Below are 16,231 nucleotides of genomic sequence, written 5' to 3'. Positions count from 1 at the left end.
CAGAGGTGAGAGAGGGAGATTTGAAGATGCTTCACTTCTGGCTTTGAAGATGGAGTCAGGGGCCATGATCCAAGGAATGGGGGTGGCTTCTAGAAGCTGGAAAAGCCAAGGGAACACTTTAGGGTCTCCAGAAGGAATGCAGCCCTGCTGACACCTTGACTTTAGCCTTAATAGACCTAGTTTGGGTTTCTGGCCCCTAGAACCGTAAGATGGTAGTTTTGTGGTGTTTTAAGCCACTAAATGTAGGAAACTGCAAACTATGTTGCAGCGGCAAGAAGAAATGAACATGAAGCCAGGCATGATGGCTCATGCCGGTAATCCCAGCACTTTAGGAATTTAGGCAGGAGGATCACTTGAGGCCAGGAGTTCAAGACCAGTCTGGGCAACATAGTAAGACCTTGTCTCTACAAAAAATGAAAAAATTGGCCAGGCGTGGTGGCTCACGCCTGTAACTCCAGCACTTTGGGAGGCCGAAGCGGGCAGATTACCTGAGGTCAGGAGTTCGCGACCAGCCTGGCCAACATTGCGAAACCCCGGCTCTACTAAAAATACAAAAATTAGCTGGGTGTGGTGGCACGCACCTGTAATCCCAGCTACTTGGAAGGCTGAGGCAGGAGAATCACTTGAATCTGGGAGGTGGAGGTTGTAGTGAGCCGGTATCAGACCATTACACTACAGCCTGGGCAAGAAGAGTGAAGCTCTGTCTCAAAATAAAATAAAATAAAATACTAAAAAATTTAGCCAGGCATGATGGCATGAACCTGGAGTCCCAGCTACTGGGGAGGCTGAGGTGGGAGGATCGCTTGAGCCTGGAAATTTGAGGTTGCAGTGAGCTGTGATTGTGCCACTGCACTCCAGCCTTGGTGACAGTGAGATCTTGAAAAAAAGAAGAAAGTAAAGAAAGAAGAAATGAGCACGGTGGGCATGGGGACAGATGGCAATGTTAAATAGAATGGTCAGGGGTGGCCTCCTAAGTGAAAATTGAGTAAAGACTTGAAGGAGGGGAAGGAGCTGGCCAAGGTGCTGAGGGAAGAGAACTGTAGGCAGAAACAATAGAATAAAGTGTCTGAGGTGTGTCTGAGGCTCTGGAAGGAGGCCCATGGAGCAGACGGAGAGAGGGAGAGAATTAGGGGAGGGGGCCAGGGAGTTGCTGGGTGGGGATCAGTACAAATCACTTAAGCCCCGGGAGGTTATTGCTGGGGCTTTGGCTTTTACTCTGACTCAGATGGGAACTGCGGGAGGGTTCTGAGCAGAGCGACGACGTGGTCTGTCTCCTGATTTAAAAGCATTCTCTGGCTGCTGAGTTGAGAAAGACTATGGGAAGATGTGGGTAGAAGCATGGGGGCCAAGCTTTGGCAACATCCAGGCGGGAGATGATGGTGGTCCTGACCAGGGTCATGTGGTGTTGAGAGATGGTCAGAGGGGAGAGGTAGGGGAGGAGGCCAGGGAGTTGCTGGGTGGGGATCTTTAGTACATGCCGAAGACAGTCAACAGGATTTCCTGACAGACTGGATATGGGGTGTGAGAGAAGGCAGGGGTCAAGGTTGAGTTTGATTGTTACTGAAATTATGAAGTAATTTTAAAAAACACTACTGCCTTTCCCAATCCTACCAAGTATGGGATGCTAGATTAAAGACATCTCTTCAGGCTCATTGCAGTGGCTCATGCCTGTAGTCCCAGCTGTTTGGTAAGCAGAGGTGGGAGTATCTTTTAAGGGCAGGTGTTCAAGACCAGCCTGGACAACACAGCAAGATCTGCTCTTTACAAAAATATTTTTCAAAATTAAATAAATGTAGCTAGGCGTGGTGATGTGTACTTGTAGTTTCAGCTACTCAGGAGGCTGAAGTGGGCAGATCTCTTGAGGTCAGGAGTTTGAGGCCAGCTTGGGCAACATAGCAAGACCCCTCACTCTACAAAAAAATTAAAAAACTAACCAGGCATGGTGGCACTCAACTGTACTACCAGCTACTGGGGAGCTGAGGCAGGAAGATGGCTTGAGCCCAGGAGGTCGAGGCTGCAGTGAGCTGTAAGTGCACAGCTGCACTCCAGTCTGGGTGACAGAGCAGGACCTGTCTCACAATACAAATAAAAATACAAGTAAAATAATGAAATCTCAAGTCAGAGCCTTTTGGCTCTGCAGCCCTTGCAACCCCTCAGCCGTGCAGTGGGGTTTGCGTCACTGGGAATGAGGAGACCCCTGCCCGGTGTTGTTGCCTGACTAATCAGTGTTTTAAAACATATATTAATCGGGGTGGGCGCGGTGGCTCACACCTGTAATCCCAGCACTTAGGGAGACCCAGGCGGGTGGATCACCTGAGGTCAAGAGTTCAAGACCAGCCTTGCCAACATGGCGAAACTCCTTCTCTACTAAGAAAATACAATAATTAGCTGGACATGGTAGTGGGCCCCTGTAATCCCAGCTACTTGGGAGGCTGAGGTAGGAGAATCGCTTGAACCTGTGGGGCGGAGGTTGCAATGAGCTGAGACTGCACCACTTCACTCCAGCCTGGGCAAAAGAACAAGACTTTGTCTGAAAGAAAAAAAGAAAGTATTATATCAACATGTAATGGTTTTATTATTAATATGTAATGAATATTAAATATTTTTAAAATCTTGTATTATATTAACGTGTAATGGCTTTAATATGTGATGAATAATATTTAAGAACTTGTGTCTTATTTTCTAGTTTTAATATAATTATCTACAGAAAGAAATAGTCTTAGAGATCTTCAATAAAGTTAAAAAATGTAAAGGGATGTTAGATCCCAAAAGATTGAGAATTTCTAGTTTAGAAATATTCAGAGTAAGCCACATACTACTTGCTACTTGAACTATTTTTTTTCTTTGATTTTTATTTTAGGAGATGGGGTCTCACCCTGTCACCCAGGCTTGAGTACAGTAGTGCTATCAGCTCGCTGCAGCCTTGAACTCCTGGGCTAAGGATCCTCCTACCTGAGCCTCCTGAGTAGCTGGGACTGTAGGTATACATGACGATACTTGGCTAATTTTTAAATTGTTTTGTAGATGTGGGGTCTCACTTTGTTGGCCAGGCTGGTGTCAAACTCATGGCCTCAAGTGACCCTTCCACCCCTGCCTCCCATCCTAGAGGTGTGTGCCACCACAAGGAGCACTTGTTCAATGTTCTAAAAAACAAATTTCTAAAGTAAGGCTGTGGGATGATGGCAGGAAGATCAAAGAAAAACAGAAGAATAAGTTAAAATGACTTATTCACACATATTCTTTTGACAGCAAGAAGAACTTTTAGTATATACATTCCTTACAAACAAACAAAAGGCAGATAAACAATGTTGTATACGAACTTCAACACACACCGTACAATATTCCCATTTTGCTGACATAAGTTATGGAAATTTCGTTGTTTACTTGAGTGTCGCTACCAGTATTTTGCTTCTCTGATGATTTTTATCAACTTCCTCATCTGTTAACTTCTCTCCAAGGTATGTCATATCATGACATACTGCTGCTGCACGAACATGGCCAGTGTCTTCCTGTTAAACATGTAGAATGCTTTCCTAATTTCTCTTTTTACCCTCTGTCTTTGTGTTTTGCATTTTTCTTACTCTTATTGTCAGAAACTCCAGAAAGTCAATCGTACTAATTTATCACCATTTGCTTTATTAATTTGTACTTTGCTTATGTGGAATTTTGCCCAACAGACCTCATTACAATTTCTAACCTGTTTTATTTTGTTTTTTTTCTGAGACAGAGTCTCCCTCTGTTGTCCAAGGCTGGAGTGTAGTAGTGCTATCCCAGCTGACTGCAGCCTCAACCTTCCAGGCTGAAGCGATCCTCCCATCTCAACCTCCCACGTGGCTGAGACTATAGGTGCTTGCCACTATGCCCAACTAATATTCGGAATTTTCCTATACGTGGATTCCAGAGGGGTGACAGTGAAACGTGAGTAAGCATGGATTTTGGTATATGCAGAGATGGGGGGCTGGAACTAATTCTGTATACTGAGGGACGACTGTATATGTTTTTACAATTATGCTGTAGGATACATACTGTTGCATAGCCTTGAAAATAATAATTTTTAATCGAGTGGAATAATAATAATATTGATAAAAGTAGCAGCTGGCCAGGTGTGGTGGCTCCCACTGGTAATCGCAACACTTTGGGAGGCTGAGGCAGGAGGATGGCTTGAGGCCAAGAGTTTGCGATAGGCCTTGGAAACAAAGGGAGTCACCATCCCTACAGAAAAATACATGAATTAGCCTAGTGTGGTGGCATGTTCCTGTAGTCCCAGCTCCTTGGTAGGCTGAGGTGGGAGGATCACTTGAGCCCAGGGAGGCTGAGACTGCAGTGAGTCATGATCAGGCCTCTGCACTCCAGCCTGGGTGACAGAGTGAGACCCTGTCTCAAAACGACAAAAAAGTAGCAGCTAACATCAACTGACCTTTTACCGGGTACCTATTAATACCATAGTTTAATTTCTTATAACTGTTTCTTATTTCACTTACCAACTCTGTCTTCAGTTACTCCCAGATTTTTACTGTGTTTGTACAGATGACCTTTTGTTTAGATTGAATTGTCTCCCCAGAAGTAAGATTACTGTGAGTCACGGTGAATGGACGTTCTCATTACCCTTGATGTAAATTGACAAGGTTTTGGGTGCCTCCCAGCTATAATCTTAGCACTTTGGGAGGCTAAGACAGGAGGATTGCTTGAGGCCAAGAGTTGGAGGAGGCAGTATGGCAGTATGGTGAGACCCTGTCTCTATTATTTTAAAAAATTGACAAGCTTTACCCTGGAAGGCTTATACACAATTTAAACACCCCTTATAGTATAAGAAAGTGCCCATTTCACTGCACCTTTGCCAGCACAGGGTATTATAATTTAGTAAGTCATTTTTTGTTTGATTATTTTAAATAGATAAAAGATCTCATATTACTTTACTTGTCACATTTCAACATCTTTCCTTAGCTTATTAGCTCTATTTCTTTTCTGTCTGTAAATGGTGGTTGTTGTTTTGTTCTTTGAGACAGGGTCTTGCTCTGTCACCAGGCTGGACTGTAGTGGCATAATCATGCCTCACTGCAGCCTTGACCTGCCAGGCTCAAACTTCAGCATTCTGAGTAGCTGGGACTACAAGTGTGTACCACCACTCCCAGCTAATTTTTTTCTTTTTTTGGATAGAGACAGGGTCTCACTGTGTTGTCCAGACCAGTCTCTAGCTCCTGGCCTTAAGCAATCCTCCTGCATTAGCTTCTGAAATTGCTGGAATTTCAGGCATGAGCCACCATGCCTGGCCTGGGCTAGTCCTATATTCTCTAGAGTTCTCTTTACTTTGTGCTAGCCAATCTCTCATTATGCTGTTCACCTGTTATAATGAATAATTCTCTGTATTAAATTTTACCACTTTAAACTTTTGAGTGGTTTGTGCTTCCTGATTGGACTCTGACTAATATGCTAGGAAGGGTCCCAGGAGATAAACCCACACAGATGGGATTTGGACATAGGTTTGGTTTCCCAGGGGGCAGTGCTGAGCTCTTTGCCAGTGGGAAATGGGATGCTGGTGATTTCCAGGAAGTGACCTCACAATGACTCAAGCTACCACTTACTGTTGATTGTGACAAAATGGCAGCTGAGGCACATGCCTTGGGAGCTAAGTGGTTGCTGCACTTGACCACTATGAAGACTGGTGTGGGAAGGGTCGTTTTGGATGCACTTGAGCAGGGGTCCCCAACCCCTGAGCCGTGGAGCCGTAAGGAGCCACACAGCAGGAGGTGAGTGGTGCCAAGTGAGGGAGTGAGGGAAGCTTGGTCTGTATTTACAGCCACTCCCCTTTGCTCACATTCCTGCCTGAGCTCCACCTTCTCAGATCAGCAGCAGCATTAGATTCTCATAGGAGAACGCACCCTGTTGTGAGCCGTGCATGTGAGGGATCTAGGTTGCGCTGTCCTTATGAGAATCTAATACCTATTGATCTGTCACTTTCTCCCATCACGCTCAGGTGGGACCATCTAGTTGCAGGAAAACAAGCTTAACACGCCCACTGATTCTACATTATGGTGAGTTCTATAATTATTTTATTATATATTACAGTGTAATAATGGAAATAAAGTGCCTAATACATGTAATGTGCTTAAATCTCTTGGCCCAGCTCCTACCTCCCGGCAGCCTCTCCAGGCCCAGAACTTTCTCCAGTCAGCCTCTACAGACCAAGCTCATGACTCACAATGGCCTATTTAGGCCCATACCCTACCTCACAGCAGTCTCCGCAGATGAGGCTACTGCCTCACAACAGCCTCCACAGGCACAGCTCCATCGTTACAATGGCCTCTTTAGACCCAGTTCCTGCCTCCCAGGCTTCTCTCCAGGCCCTGAACTTTCTCAAGTCGACCTCACCAGGCCCAGCTCCTGCCACTCGTTGGCCTCCCAAGGGCCAGCTTTTGCCTCACGGCCACCTTCCAAGACCCAGCTCCTGTTGTACAGTGGCCTCTTGAGGCCCATCTTCTGACTCCGGGCAGCCTGTACAGGCCCAGCTCCTGCCTTACAATGGCCTCTTTAGTCCCAGCTCCTGCCTCTTTGCAGGAGGCCCAAATATCCTCAAGTCCAGGCCACAAAATCCAGGGCCAAAATGTCCACAAGTCGGCCTCTCAAGGCCCAGCTCCTGCCTTTCGTTGGCATCTCCAGGCCCAGCTGCTGCCCCCAGGTGGCCTCTACAGGCCGTGCTCTTTCTTCTGACTGTGTCTGGAGGTCCAACTCCTGCCTCAGAACAACCTCTTTTGGCTCAGCTCCTGCCCAGCTCCTAGTGGCCTTTGTAGGCCCAAAACTGCCTCAAGTCAAGCTTTCCAGGCCCACCTTTTGCCTCCCAATGGCCTGGACAGGCCCAGCTCCTGCGTGACAATGGCCTCTCCAGGCCCAGCTTTTGCCTCACAGAAGCCTTCCCCAAACAAGGTCCTACCTGCCTCCCAGCAGCCTCAACAGGCCCAGATCCTGCTTCACACTCATCTCATTAGGCCCAGCTCATACCTCACCGTGACCTGTCCAGGCCCAGCTCCTGCCCCTCGACAGGCTGTCCATGCCCGAAACTTCCTCAAGTCGGCCTCTCGAGGCACAGCTCCTGCCTAACATTGGCCTCTTTAGGCACAGCTCGTGCCTTGGTGGCCTCTCCAGGCCCAGCTCCTGCATCCCAGCACCTTCTCTAGACCGAGAACTTTCTCAAGTCTGCCATCCCAGACCCAACTCGTGCCTTCCGTCAGCATCTACAGGCTCAACCTCTGCCTCACAGCACATTTTCCCAGCCCAGCATGTGCCTCACCGCAACCCCCTAGGCCAAGCTCCTGCCTTTCAGCAGCCTCTACAGGCCCCACTCCTACCTCAATGGCCTCTCTAGGGCAAACTTATGCCTCACAGTGGCCATTCTGGCCCAGCTTTTGCCTTTTGGCAGCATCTCCAGAACCAGAACTTCCTCAAGTGGGCCTCTCCAGGCCCCGCTTTTCCTCCCAGTGGCCTCTGCAGGCCCAGACTGTTGTCAAGTCGGCCTATCCAGGGTCAGCTCCTGCTTCCCGGCGGCCTCTGCAGGCCCAGGTCGTCCTCAAGTCGGCCTCCCCAGGCCCAGCTCCAGCCTCTTGGCGGCCTCTCCGGGTGCAAAAGTTCCTCGAGTCAGCCTCTCCAGACCCAGCTCCTCCTGCCTCCCAGTGGCCTCTTTCAGCCCAGCCCAGCTCATGCCTCCTGGTGGCCTTCCCAGGCCCCACTTTTGACTTTTGGCGGCCTCTGCAGGCCCGAATTTGACCTCCAGTCAGCCTCTCCAGGCCCGGCCTCCTGCCTCTCGAAGGCCTACACAGGCCCAGCCTCTGCCTCACAGCAGACTATCCACGCCCATCTAGCCCTCGCCTCACTGCGGCCTCCCCAGTCCAAAGCTCCTGCCTCTCAGCCGCTTCGGCAGGCCCAGCTCCCGCCTGCCAGTGGCCTCTTCAGGCCCATGGGGCTCATTCCTCACAATGGCCTTTCCAGGCCCAGTTTTTCCCTTCCGGCGGCCTCTGCGGGCCCAGAACCTCCTCAAGTTGGCCTCTCCAGACCCACTTGCGGCCTCCTGGCGTCCTCTCTAGGCCCAGTTCTTCCTCCCGGCTGCGTCTCCAGGCCCGACTCCGGCCTCCCAACAACTCTTTGGACTCAGCTCCCGCCCAGCTCCCGGTGGCCCTGGTAGGCCCACAACTTCCTGAAGCCAAGCTCCCCAGGCCCAGCTCAGGCCTCACGGTGGCCTCTCCAGGCTCAGCTCCTGCCCTCCGACGGCGTCTCCAGGCTCCAAACGGCGTCCGGTCGGTGGGCTCCTCCTGGCCCAGCTTGGGCCTCCCGGCAACCTCTGCAGGCCCAGGTCGTCCTGAAGTCGGCCTCTTCAGGCCCAGCTCCGGCCTCCCAGCAAGCAAGCTCTTTTGGCTCAGCTCCTGCCCAGCTCCCGCTGGCCTTTGTAGGCCCCGAACTTTCTCCAGCCAAGCTCTTCAGGCCCACCTCCTGCCTCCCGGTGCCTGAACTGGCCCAGTTCTGGCTGAAGAACAGCTTCTGCAGGCCCCGCTCTTGCCTCCCAGGGGCCTCTCCAGGCCCGGCTCTCGACCCACGGCAGCCTCCCGGGGCCAACTCCCTGCCTGCCTCCCGGCAGCCTGCGAGCGGCCCAGCTCCTCCCTCATGGTGGCCTGTTGAGGCCCAACTCATGCCTTTGGCACCCTGCCCATAGGCGTGAGCCCCTGCCTCACACTGGCCTCTCTCACGCTGAGAGAGGTCCTCTCTCACGCTAGGACTTCTCTCAGCGTGAGAGAGGACCTGTGAGAGGACCTCTCTCAGGGTGAGAGGACCCCTCTCAGCGTGAGAGAGGACCCTCTCAGAGGACCTCTCTCACGCTGAGAGAGGACCTGTCTCACGCTGAGAGAGGACCCCTCTCAGAGGACCTCTCTCACACTGAGAGAGGTCCTATCTCACGCTGGCCTGTTGAGGCCCAATTCATGCCTCTGGCACCCTGCCTAGAGGCGTGAGCCCCTGCCTCACACTGGCCTCTCTGACGCTGAGGTTCTCTCTCATGCTAGGACTTCTCTCAGCGTGAGAGAGGACATGTTATAGGACCTCTCAGCGTGAGAGAGGACCTCTTTCAGCGTGAGAATGGACCTCTCTCAGGGTGAGAGAGGACCCCTCTCAGCATGAGAAAGGACCCTCTCAGAGGACCTCTCTCACGCTGAGAGAGGACTCTTCTCAGAGGACCTCTCTCACACTGAGAGAGGTCCTCCCTCACACTGGCCTGTTGAGGCCCAATTCATGCCTCTGGCACCCTGCCCAGAGGCGTGAGCCCCTGCCTCACACTGGCCTCTCTTACAGTGAGAGAGGTCCTCTCTCACGCAAGGACTTCTCTCAGCGTGAGAGAGGACCTCAGCGTGAGAGAGGACCTCAGCGTGAGAGAGGACCTGTGAGAGGACCTCTCTCAGTGTGAGAGAGGACCCCTCTCAGAGGACCTCCCTCACGCTGGCCTGTTGAGGCCCAATTCATGCCTCTGGCACCCTGCCCAGAGGCGAGAGCCCCTGCCACACACTGGCCTCGCTCACGCTGAGGTCCTCTCTCACGCTAGGACTTCTCTCAGCGTGAGAGACTACCTCTCTCAGCGTGAGAGAGGACATGTTAGAGGACCTCTCAGCGTGAGAGAGGACCTCTTTCAGCGTGAGAAGGGACCTCTCTCAGTGTGAGAGAGGACCCCTCTCAGAGGACCTCTCTCAGCATGAGAGAGGACCCCTCTCAGAGGACCTCTCAGCGTGAGAGAGGACCCCTCTCAGAGGACCTCTCAGCGTGAGAGAGGACCCCTCTCAGAGGGCCTCTCTCACGCTGGCCTGTTGAGGCGCAACTCATGCCTCTGGCACCCTGCCCAGAGGCGTGAGCCCCTGCCTCACACTGGCGTCTCTCACGCTGAGAGAGGTCCTCCCTCACGCTAGCTTGTTGAGGCCCAGCTCATGACTCTGGTGGCCTCTCCAGGCCCAGTCCCTGCCTGTTGGCTGGCGGCTTCTAGAGGCCCAGCCTCTACCTCAACAGTGGGCCCTCCAGGCCCATCTCTTGCCTCGCCGTGGCCTCCTTGGGCCAGGCTCCCGCCTCGGGACGGCCTCCGCAGGCCCAGCTCCTGCCTCGCGGAGGCCCTCCGGAGGCCAAGCTCATACGCCACGGCGGCCTCTCCCAGCCTGGCGTTTGCTCCTTTGCAAGTGCTCCAGGCCCTGCACTTCCTCCAGTCGGCCTCTCCAGGCCCAGCTCTTCCTCCCGGCAGCCTCTACAGGCCCAGACTGTCATCAAGTCGGCCTGTCCTGCCTCCTGGCAGCCTCTGCAGGCCCAGACTGTCATCAAGTCGGCCTGTGCTGCCTCCCGGCGGCCTCTGCAGGCCCGGGGTGGCCAACTTGAGGACGACTTGGGCCTGTAGAGGCGGCTGGGAGGAAGAGCTGGGCCTGGAGAGGCCGACTGGAGGAAGTGCAGGGTCTGGAGCGCATGCAAGGGAGCAAACACCAGGCCGGGAGAGGCCGCCGTGACGCATGAGCTTGGCCTCTGGAGGGCCTCGGCGAGGCAGGGGCTGGGCCTGGAGAGGCCACCAGAGTCATGAGCTGGGCCTCAACAGGCCAGCGTGATGGAGGACCTCTCTCAGCGTGAGAGAGGGCAGTGTGAGGCAGGGGCTCACGCCTCTAGGCAGGGTGCCAGAGGCATGAGTTGGGCCTGAACAGGCCACCGTGAGGGAGGAGCTGGGTTGCACGCGGGCTGCCAGGAGGCAGGCAGGGACTTGGTCCCGGGAGGCCGCCGTGGGGCGACAGCTGGGTCTGAAGAGGCCCCTGGGAGGCAACAGCGGGGCCTGCAGAGGCTCTTCTCCAGCCAGAGCTGGGCCTGTACAGGCCACCGGGAGGCAGGACGTGGGCCTGAAGAGCTTGGCTGCAGAAACTTCGGGGCCTACAAACGCCAGCAGGAGCTGAGCCAAAAGAGCTTGCTTGCTGGGAGTCAGGAGCTGGGCTGGGAGACGCAGCCAGGAGGAACAGCTGGGCCTGCAGAGGCCACCATGAGGGAGGCAGAGGCTGGGCCTCCTCAAGTCGGCCTCTCCAGACCCACTTGCAGCCTCCCGGCATCCTCTCTGGGCCCAGTTCTTCCTCCCGGCTGCGTCTCCAGGCCCAATTCCGGCCTCCCAACAACCTCTTTGGACTCAGCTCCCGCCGAGCTCCCGGCGGCCCTGGTAGGCCCACAACTTCCTGAAGCCAAGCTCCCCAGGCCCAGCTCAGGCCTCACGGTGGCCTCTCCAGGCTCAGCTCCTGCCCTCCGACGGCGTCTCCAGGCTCCAAACGGCGTCGGGTCGGTGGGCTCCTCCTGGCCCAGCTTGGGCCTCCCGGCAACCTCTGCAGGCCCAAGTCATCCTGAAGTCGGCCTCTCCAGGCCCAGCTCCGGCCTCCCAGCAAGCAAGCTCTTTTGGCTCAGCTCCTGCCCAGCTTCCGCTGGCCTTTGTAGGCCCCGAACTTTCTCCAGCCAAGCTCTTCAGGCCCACCTCCTGCCTCCTGGTGCCTGAACTGGCCCAATCCTGGCTGGAGAACAGCCTCTGCAGGCCCCGCTCTTGCCTCCCAGGGGCCTCTCCAGGCCTGGCTCTCGACCCACGGCGGCCTCCCGGGGCCAACTCCCTGCCTGCCTCCCGGCAGCCTGCGAGCGGCCCAGCTCCTCCCTCATGGTGGCCTGTTGAGGCCCAACTCATGCTTTTGGCACCCTGCCCAGAGGCGTGAGCCCCTGCCTCACACTGGCCTCTCTCACGCTAGGACTTCTCTCAGTGTGAGAGAGGATCTCAGCGTGAGAGAGGACCTGTGAGAGGACCTCTCTCAGCGTGAGAGAGGACCTGTGAGAGGACCTCTCTCAGCGTGAGAGAGTGCCCTCTCAGAGGACCTCTCACGCTGAGAGAGGACCCCTCTCAGAGGATGTCTCTCACGCTGAGAGAGGTCCTCCCTCACGCTGGCCTGTTGAGGCCCAATTCATGTCTCTGGCACCCTGCCCAGAGGCGTGGGCCCCTGCCTCACACTGGCCTCTCTCAGTGTGAGAGAGGATATGTTAGAGGACCTCTCAGTGTGAGAGAGGACCTCTTTCAGCGTGAGAAGGGACCTCTCTCAGCGTGAGAGAGGACCCCTCTCAGAGGACCTCTCTCAGCGTGAGAGAGGACCCCTCTCAGAGGACCTCTCTCAGCGTGAGAGAGGACCCCTCTAAGAGGACCTCTCAGTCTGAGAGAGGACCCCTCTCAGAGGGCCTCTCTCACGCTGGCCTGTTGAGGCCCAACTCATGCCTCTGGCACCCTGCCCAGAGGCGTGAGCCCCTGCCTCACACTGGCCTCTCTCACGCTAGGACTTCTCTCAGTGTGAAAGAGGATCTCAGCGTGAGAGAGGACCTGTGAGAGGACCTCTCTCAGCATGAGAGAGTGCCCTCTCAGAGGACCTCTCACGCTGAGAGAGGACCCCTCTCAGAGGATCTCTCTCACGCTGAGAGAGGTCCTCCCTCACGCTGGCCTGTTGAGGCCCAATTCATGTCTCTGGCACCCTGCCCAGAGGCATGAGCCCCTGCCTCACACTGGCCTCTCTCAGTGTGAGAGAGGATATGTTAGAGGACCTCTCAGTGTGAGAGAGGACCTCTTTCAGCGTGAGAAGGGACCTCTCTCAGCGTGAGAGAGGACCCCTCTCAGAGGACCTCTCTCAGCGTGAGAGAGGACCCCTCTCAGAGGACCTCTCTCAGCGTGAGAGAGGACCCCTCTCAGAGGACCTCTCTCAGCGTGAGAGAGGACCCCTCTCAGAGGACCTCTCTCAGCGTGAGAGAGGACCCCTCTCAGAGGACCTCTCTCAGCGTGAGAGAGGACCCCTCTAAGAGGACCTCTCAGTGTGAGAGAGGACCCCTCTCAGAGGGCCTCTCTCACGCTGGCCTGTTCAGGCCCAACTCATGCCTCTGGCACCCTGCCCAGAGGCGTGAGCCCCTGCCTCACACTGGCCTCTTTCATGCTGAGAGAGGTCCTCTCTCACGGTAGGACTTCTCAGTGTGAAAGAGGACCTCAGCGTGAGAGAGGACCTGTCAGAGGACCTCTCTCAGCGTGAGAGAGGACCTCTTTCAGCGTGAGAAAGGACCTCTCTCAGCGTGAGAGAGGACCCCTCTCAGAGGACCTCTCTCACGCTGACAGAGGTCCTCCCTCACGCTAGCTTGTTGAGGCCCAGCTCATGACTCTGGTGGCCTCTCCAGGCCCAGCCCCTGCCTGTTGGCTGGCGGCTTCTAGAGGCCCAGCCTCTACCTCAACAGTGGGCCCTCCAGGCCCATCTCTTGCCTCGCCGTGGCCTCCTTGGGCCAGGCTCCCGCCTCGGGACGGCCTCCGCAGGCCCAGCTCCTGCCTCGCGGAGGCCCTCCGGAGGCCAAGCTCATACGTCACGGCGGCCTCTCCCAGCCTGGCGTTTGCTCCTTTGCAAGTGCTCCAGGCCCTGCACTTCCTCCAGTCGGCCTCTCCAGGCCCAGCTCTTCCTCCCGGCAGCCTCTACAGGCCCAGACTGTCATCAAGTCGGCCTGTCCTGCCTCCTGGCAGCCTCTGCAGGCCCAGACTGTCATCAAGTCGGCCTGTGCTGCCTCCCGGCGGCCTCTGCAGGCCCGGGGTGGCCAACTTGAGGACGACTTGGGCCTGTAGAGGCGGCTGGGAGGAAGAGCTGGGCCTGGAGAGGCCGACTGGAGGAAGTGCAGGGTCTGGAGCGCATGCAAGGGAGCAAACACCAGGCCGGGAGAGGCCGCCGTGACGCATGAGCTTGGCCTCTGGAGGGCCTCGGCGAGGCAGGGGCTGGGCCTGGAGAGGCCACCAGAGTCATGAGCTGGGCCTCAACAGGCCAGCGTGATGGAGGACCTCTCTCAGCGTGAGAGAGGGCAGTGTGAGGCAGGGGCTCACGCCTCTAGGCAGGGTGCCAGAGGCATGAGTTGGGCCTGAACAGGCCACCGTGAGGGAGGAGCTGGGCTGCACGCGGGCCGCCAGGAGGCAGGCAGGGACTTGGTCCCGGGAGGCCACCGTGGGGCGACAGCTGGGTCTGAAGAGGCCCCTGGGAGGCAACAGCGGGGCCTGCAGAGGCTCTTCTCCAGCCAGAGCTGGGCCTGTACAGGCCACCGGGAGGCAGGACGTGGGCCTGAAGAGCTTGGCTGCAGAAACTTCGGGGCCTACAAACGCCAGCAGGAGCTGAGCCAAAAGAGCTTGCTTGCTGGGAGTCAGGAGCTGGGCTGGGAGACGCAGCCAGGAGGAACAGCTGGGCCTGCAGAGGCCACCATGAGGGAGGCAGAGGCTGGGCCTCCTCAAGTCGGCCTCTCCAGACCCACTTGCAGCCTCCCGGCATCCTCTCTGGGCCCAGTTCTTCCTCCCGGCTGCGTCTCCAGGCCCAATTCCGGCCTCCCAACAACCTCTTTGGACTCAGCTCCCGCCGAGCTCCCGGCGGCCCTGGTAGGCCCACAACTTCCTGAAGCCAAGCTCCCCAGGCCCAGCTCAGGCCTCACGGTGGCCTCTCCAGGCTCAGCTCCTGCCCTCCGACGGCGTCTCCAGGCTCCAAACGGCGTCGGGTCGGTGGGCTCCTCCTGGCCCAGCTTGGGCCTCCCGGCAACCTCTGCAGGCCCAAGTCATCCTGAAGTCGGCCTCTCCAGGCCCAGCTCCGGCCTCCCAGCAAGCAAGCTCTTTTGGCTCAGCTCCTGCCCAGCTTCCGCTGGCCTTTGTAGGCCCCGAACTTTCTCCAGCCAAGCTCTTCAGGCCCACCTCCTGCCTCCTGGTGCCTGAACTGGCCCAATCCTGGCTGGAGAACAGCCTCTGCAGGCCCCGCTCTTGCCTCCCAGGGGCCTCTCCAGGCCTGGCTCTCGACCCACGGCGGCCTCCCGGGGCCAACTCCCTGCCTGCCTCCCGGCAGCCTGCGAGCGGCCCAGCTCCTCCCTCATGGTGGCCTGTTGAGGCCCAACTCATGCTTTTGGCACCCTGCCCAGAGGCGTGAGCCCCTGCCTCACACTGGCCTCTCTCACGCTAGGACTTCTCTCAGTGTGAGAGAGGATCTCAGCGTGAGAGAGGACCTGTGAGAGGACCTCTCTCAGCGTGAGAGAGGACCTGTGAGAGGACCTCTCTCAGCGTGAGAGAGTGCCCTCTCAGAGGACCTCTCACGCTGAGAGAGGACCCCTCTCAGAGGATGTCTCTCACGCTGAGAGAGGTCCTCCCTCACGCTGGCCTGTTGAGGCCCAATTCATGTCTCTGGCACCCTGCCCAGAGGCGTGGGCCCCTGCCTCACACTGGCCTCTCTCAGTGTGAGAGAGGATATGTTAGAGGACCTCTCAGTGTGAGAGAGGACCTCTTTCAGCGTGAGAAGGGACCTCTCTCAGCGTGAGAGAGGACCCCTCTCAGAGGACCTCTCTCAGCGTGAGAGAGGACCCCTCTCAGAGGACCTCTCTCAGCGTGAGAGAGGACCCCTCTCAGAGGACCTCTGTCAGCGTGAGAGAGGACCCCTCTAAGAGGACCTCTCAGTGTGAGAGAGGACCCCTCTCAGAGGGCCTCTCTCACGCTGGCCTGTTCAGGCCCAACTCATGCCTCTGGCACCCTGCCCAGAGGCATGAGCCCCTGCCTCACACTGGCCTCTTTCACGCTGAGAGAGGTCCTCTCTCACGGTAGGACTTCTCAGTGTGAAAGAGGACCTCAGCGTGAGAGAGGACCTGTCAGAGGACCTCTCTCAGCGTGAGAGAGGACCTCTTTCAGCGTGAGAAAGGACCTCTCTCAGCGTGAGAGAGGACCCCTCTCAGAGGACCTCTCTCACGCTGACAGAGGTCCTCCCTCACGCTAGCTTGTTGAGGCCCAGCTCATGACTCTGGTGGCCTCTCCAGGCCCAGCCCCTGCCTGTTGGCTGGCGGCTTCTAGAGGCCCAGCCTCTACCTCAACAGTGGGCCCTCCAGGCCCATCTCTTGCCTCGCCGTGGCCTCCTTGGGCCAGGCTCCCGCCTCGGGACGGCCTCCGCAGGCCCAGCCCCTGCCTCGCCGAGGCCCTCCGGAGGCCAAGCTCATGCGTCATGGCGGCCTCTCCCGGCCTGGTGTTTGCTCCTTTGCATGCGCTCCAGGCCCTGCACTTCCTCCAGTCGGCCTCTCCAGGCCCAGCTCTTCCTCCCCGTGGCCTCTGCAGGCCCAGACTGTCGTCAAGTCGTCCTGTCCTGCCTCCCGGCGGCCTCTCCAGGCCTGGGGTGGCCAACTTGAGGACGACTTGGGC

At 56.5% G+C, this 16,231-nt stretch overlaps 3 pseudogenes; all 3 read left to right on the top strand.

Annotated features, from left to right (window-relative positions):
- The first annotated feature begins 3,925 nt into the window (after positions 1 to 3,925).
- LOC100935770 (putative uncharacterized protein FLJ44672) lies at positions 3,926 to 10,116 on the top strand (annotated as a pseudogene).
- Positions 9,118 to 12,675, top strand: LOC134761103 (putative uncharacterized protein FLJ46235; annotated as a pseudogene).
- Positions 12,676 to 13,719: 1,044 nt separating this feature from the next.
- LOC129058300 (putative uncharacterized protein FLJ46235) lies at positions 13,720 to 15,991 on the top strand (annotated as a pseudogene).
- Positions 15,992 to 16,231: the final 240 nt, after the last annotated feature.

Source organism: Pongo abelii, chromosome 2 (assembly GCF_028885655.2).
Source record: "Pongo abelii isolate AG06213 chromosome 2, NHGRI_mPonAbe1-v2.0_pri, whole genome shotgun sequence".
NCBI classification, from domain to species: Eukaryota; Metazoa; Chordata; class Mammalia; order Primates; family Hominidae; genus Pongo; species Pongo abelii.
This window is presented reverse-complemented; position numbering and strand designations above follow the sequence as displayed.